The following is a 5,527-nucleotide window of genomic DNA, read 5'->3' on the forward strand; positions in this document are numbered from 1 at the left end:
ACGGGGGAAGGGAGAGGCTGCCTTTTTCAGGAGCACGCCTTCTGCAAAGGGCAAACAAACAGCATTGCGCTCTGCCCCACAGAGCAGGGGAGGAGAGTGAGTCTGGATCCAGCCCTGGTCATGGAGATAGAGTGTGGAGCTACTGATGGGGACTTATGCCCAATATGCCCTGGACAAAATGGAAGCAGACGTGGGACTCTTTTGCCCACGTTTTCTATGACTCCTCCCCAAAGCCAACTCAAACCACACAGTGAGTAATAAAGGAAGATTTTTGTGAAAAATGTATTACAAATGATGTCAAAGCACTCCCACTGCTGTGCTCCACAAGTGCCACCTCCCTGGCCTCCAGAATGGCAGACCTGGCCCTGCAGCGCTCTAAATGAAGAATACAAGCCAACAGAGTCACATCAGTGCTGGAGAGACAGGAATTGGGCGATAAAGCTGTGATTTGCAAAGCACCGGCCTACTAGATAGCCTGCATTAATCTGATGAATGCGAAGGGAGAATAGGTAGGAGTTGCTGTGATAAACCTAAGCTAGTAAAGACCCTAAATCCCCATTTGCTATAAGCACTTTTGTCTAATTCTTAGGCTGAAGACACCCAGTCCTCCCTCTCCATCAGATGAACTCCCCCATGTCTGCACTTGAGGGAGATTAGATCACATCTGGGGATGAGTGGGTCTGTTTCCTCAGGGCTCTGATTACACATCAGCACTGGTCATGATGGGACTGAGCCCTGATGGAGGCATCCAGCCCTGCTCCTCCACCAGCAAGGGCAGAACGGGCGACTTTAATGAGCGCTTTGAACCAAGACTGTTATTCCTGGCAGGGAAACAGTATTAAGTAGCTGAGCATCCAGATCTGGAGTTAACTCTGCTTCCATCTAACTCAAACAGCAAGCCCAAAAGGGAAATGAACAGTAGCTTTTCTGGCTGAAAACATTGTTTTTGTTATTTTTTTGCTGGCTGGTCATATTGCAATAAAGCAGCATATGGCCTGACAGCACAGGCTTTACTACCCAGCAGTGCATGCATTCACAGCTGTAGGCAGGCTGCCCACATGCCAGCATGTACTCTCCTTGGTGGGGAAGAATCACAGACCAAACCTTTCTCTAGGGTCATGCTGTCATGGGAGGTGACAGGAGGTACTTTGCTGGCATCAGTGGCTGTCTGCAGGTGCAAAAGCAGCCTCCTTGTACAAAGGCAGAAATAACTCCTTCAGCGATGGATCAGGCACCTGAAATCTGCACCTCCCAGGCACCACAGAGCATCAATGATGCATGACCAACTCACGATCTCTGGGTTGGCAGAAGGTCAGCCTGCCTGTGCACCAGGCAGGACAGCAGATGCATTTCTGGGCTAGGTGCTGCCCTCACTGCAGGTTTCTCAGTCGTCTCAAAGCTCTGATGACTAAGAAGTTCAGGGAGGAGAGGGCAGTCATGGCATTATTTCTTGTTTCTGTGCCACAGGAAGACTCTGGGAGCACAGGTGCTCTTGCAGCTCTTGATGGTGGTGCAGAGATTAGTCTGACCTCAAACTTCAGCTTTATGTTGAGCACTGGGAGATACTGCTTCTTCCAGGTGGCAGCAGTGCCAAGAAGTTTTGTAAGCAATGTGTGTATCTCCCAGCAGAAAGCGCACAGAAGTAGGGCAGCCATATATTTCCTCCAATTTGGCATTCAACTACAGGCAGAGAACAAGCATCATTTCCATGCCAGGCTGGAGGTGTAATGGGAAAGCCATCCAAAGGTGAAAAATGAAGTGGCCCCTGACACATGCAGATACTCCCTCCCACCTACCTCATCCTTCCTCTGCTCCCTGGCATCTCTGTAATATAAACTGTTCTCATTTTGCAGGCTCGCTGCAGGTTGAATGGCTGTTTATTGGCCCAGCCTGTACTGCAAACACCTGCAGTCCTTCATCTCCTATGTGGGGCAGCGTTTCCCTACATGCTGCAATATCCAGGCTGCTTGCAAACCAGTGCGGACTGCAGGTGCTGCAGAAGCACAGGCTTCACTGGGGACTGTCAGAGCATGATGGGGCTCTGGGTACTTCCTGGTCAAATGAAACCCAGGCTCCCGCATCCTGGGGTGTGATTCAGTGGGTTCTGGCTGCAGTTTGAGCCCCACAGATGGAGGTGTTTGCAGCTGTGTATGCTTGATGGGAAGGCTCATGGGCAATAAGCAAGAAGCATGTCCTGTCAATGTCTGGTAGTTAAAGCCTTGTTAAAGAAGAGCATTGTGTCGTACATATTTCTAAGGAACGTCCATCTTCCCACTTTGCTATGTTTTTCCTTTGCAGATCAGCGTCCTAACACGCCTTGCTGGTGCCGGAGTCATAGAATGATTAGAAACATAGAAATCCCAAACTGGAAGGGTCCCACCAGGGTCATTGAGCCCAGATCCTGGCTTCACACAGCACCACCCAACATTCAAATCCTACGTCTGAGTGTGTTGTCCAGATGAATTCCAGTGCTCAGGGCCACGTCCTTGGGCAGCCCGTTCCGTGCACACTGCCCTGTGGTGCAGACCCTGTCCCCAACCCCCACTGCCCCTCCCCTGACACAGCTCCATGCCGTTCCCTCGGGCCCTGTCGCTGTCACACAGAGCAGAGCTCAGCGCTGCCCCTCCGCTCCCTGTGAGGAGCTGCAGCCGCCATTAGGCCTCCCCTCAGCTCCTCCTGGTCGTTCTGGGCCGAACAGACCTGGGGACCACAGCAGCTCCTCATACATCTTGACCTCCATAGCCTTCACTATCTCTGTAGCTCTCATTTGGACACCCTCTAATAGCTTTGTGTCCTTCTTGTATTATGGTACCCAATGCTGCACACAGTCCTTCAGATGAGGCTGCACCAGCACAGCGCAGAGGAGGACAATCCCTTCCCTCAACCAACCGTCAGTGCAAGCCTGGAGGAATCATTGTCTTTCCACAGTGGACTACTTTCAGATATGTCTCGTCGCCATCAGGGATGTGTTCCCTTGATCCTAAAATCATTTAAATGAGTTTCATTATCAAAAGAGTATCTGCTTTGAATGAGGTTATTTTATTTAACACATGTTGCTCTTTGTAGTTGTCCTATCTTGGAACTGCAGCCTGTTTTTGTAATATTTAACTACAGCCTGTGTGAGTTGCCTGTTGCCTCTTATTTTGTCTCCTGGTATGCCACACTTCCTCACATGACTCACAGCGAGAGCAGTGTTTTTTTAATATCTTGAGTATTCGCTGTTTTGATTGCATTAGCCCCTAGAAGGACCCTGCTATTTTAGCAGCTGTGTAAGTAAATAGCAGTGGAAGCAGGGACAGGTACTCTGGGAGGAATACAGCAATGTTGCTTGTCTGTGTGGAGATGGTGTCAAGAAGACCAAGGCTCAACTGAAATGGGATTTGGCAAGAGGTGCAAAGAAAAATAAGAAAGACAGATCTTTTATCAAGGGTCTGTTTTGATAGGAAATGGTGGAAATGGTTTCAAATTAAAAGAGAGGATACTTAAATTGGATACAAGAATGAAGTTTTTTATAATAAGGGTGGTGAGACTGTAGAATAGGTTACCCAGAGAGAAGGTGGATGCCCCATCGTTGGAGACACTCAAGGTCAGGCTGGAGGGGTCTCTGAGCAACCTAACCTAGATGTAGGTGTCCCTGTTCATTGCAGGGCAGTTGGATTAGGTGACCTTTAAAGGTCCCTTCCAACTCAAATGATACTGTGGTGATACTTTGAATTTGCTCATCTTCAAAACAAAATACATCCTTAGACCTAGACCAGCATAACTGATGAGCAAAATAATGCTGTCTATCTGGCTTTACTTGACTTTACCATTTAAAATAAATGCATCTGCTTTAGTGAGGCTTGCATAGTTTTTCTGCCAACTCCTCGGTAGCCATTACATGGTGGAGCTTGATTAAAGGAATGTGGATTTCAAAATCATGTTCTCACACATGTTCACTGAAACTGAATGTGAAACATTTAAGTATGCCTGTCTGGATTGCCTTCATGCTAATCAGTCACCGAGGGGAGCTGATACATCATCTGTCCTCTAGCCAGCTAGGAAGCATCACTCACACATTTTGAGTTCACTATTGGGCAAGACGGCTGTCCATCAAATGTGAATAATAGATTGGAGGAGTTAATGGTCTGTTCCAAGATATTTTATGAACAGAAAAATGTCCTACATTTATGGAATCAATTATTCGCTATGAACAATTCTCCCAATTTTTCTCATTCAAAACACAGGGTAGTTAAATACATGCCATTATCCTCGCTTTTCTAGATTCATGGATCGTAAGGCCAAGGGGGTAATTAAGATCATCCAGGTTGACCTCTAGCTTAATACAGGCTAAAAACTCTCTTCTGATTATTTCTGCATGGAGACCATCCTTTCTGCTTGAGCAACAGCACATCCTTTAAGAAGACAGCTAATTATGATTTGAAAGCATCATGTGCTACGGAATCTGGTACATCCCTTTGAGCTGTTTGTATAATTAGCCTTGTTGCCAACATTTTTTATCTTGGTTCTACTCTGAATTTGTCCTGCTTCAGCTTTCAGCCACAGGATCTTATTAGATCTTTACATCACTAGATTAGAGACCTGTTTGCCATCAGATACCCCTTTCATAATGGTGTTTGTGAGTCACCTTTTATCTGCTCTTGAATAAGCTAGCAACAAAGACTTTGTTGGCCTTTTACTATACAGACACTTACTATACAGACAGTATAAAACTATACTTTTACTATACAAACAGTTGTCTAATCTCAGATTATTCTTGCAGCTTCCATCTGAATGTTTACTGGCCTTTGCTTTTACGAGGCAAGCACAAAATTTCCTTAGAACTGCCAAAAACCATAGCTGGCAGTTCCCTCTGTGGGGATGGCATCCAGCCTTGCAGAGCTCTGAACTACACTTTAACTTGACAAGAAGGACTCTTCGGGTACACAGTTGAAAACTGCTGGTTGCTGAAACTCAGGTGATGGTGAATTGAGAGTCTGCTATATTCAAAGGCAGCAACACGTAAATATTTTACAGCTTAGAAACCCAGTTTCATGAGGCTGCAGAAGAATGCCAAATTATCTTGGAGAAAGAATTTAACATGCAAGATATCATAATGGTACAAGCAGTTTTGTTTCCTTACATCTTTAAAAGTGAATAAGAGAAGAAGAGAGGTTCAGCAAAGGATGAGAAGAGTGAGCACAAAAACGGCCAAAATAATTTAGTTCAGTGAGCAATTAAATAGGCCAAATTTTGTCAGCTTGGAAAGCAGTTGATTGAGGAGGAAACATTACGGAATATAACTAAAAATGATGCAGAAAAAGTGAATGGAAATGACTGCAAATGAGGATGAGGAGACTCTCATAGTGCCTGTGCTGCTCCGTTGTACACACCCCAGGCAAGCCGTCCGCTGCTGGAGGCTGGCTCAGTGGCCCTTTGATCATGCCTGGTCCAGCTGTTCTTGCCTTCCTAAAATGTGAAGTGTAATTGGGAATTTTATGCAATAGTTTATTACATGCCCCACAGCCACACAGCTGCCCAAGTGAGA

At 46.2% G+C, this 5,527-nt stretch overlaps 1 long non-coding RNA gene across 1 annotated transcript in view; it reads left to right on the top strand.

Moving 5' to 3' along the window:
* The window catches only part of LOC121110371, a 27,933-nt gene extending 22,688 nt beyond the window's left edge, over positions 1 to 5,245 (top strand). Inside the window, exon 2 of the long non-coding RNA XR_005858210.2 lies at positions 2,299 to 5,245. This is a non-coding gene — a long non-coding RNA (uncharacterized LOC121110371). The remainder of the gene's footprint in view (positions 1 to 2,298) is intronic.
* Positions 5,246 to 5,527: the final 282 nt, after the last annotated feature.

The sequence above is a fragment of the Gallus gallus genome, chromosome 3, assembly GCF_016699485.2.
Source record: "Gallus gallus isolate bGalGal1 chromosome 3, bGalGal1.mat.broiler.GRCg7b, whole genome shotgun sequence".
Taxonomy (NCBI): Eukaryota; Metazoa; Chordata; class Aves; order Galliformes; family Phasianidae; genus Gallus; species Gallus gallus.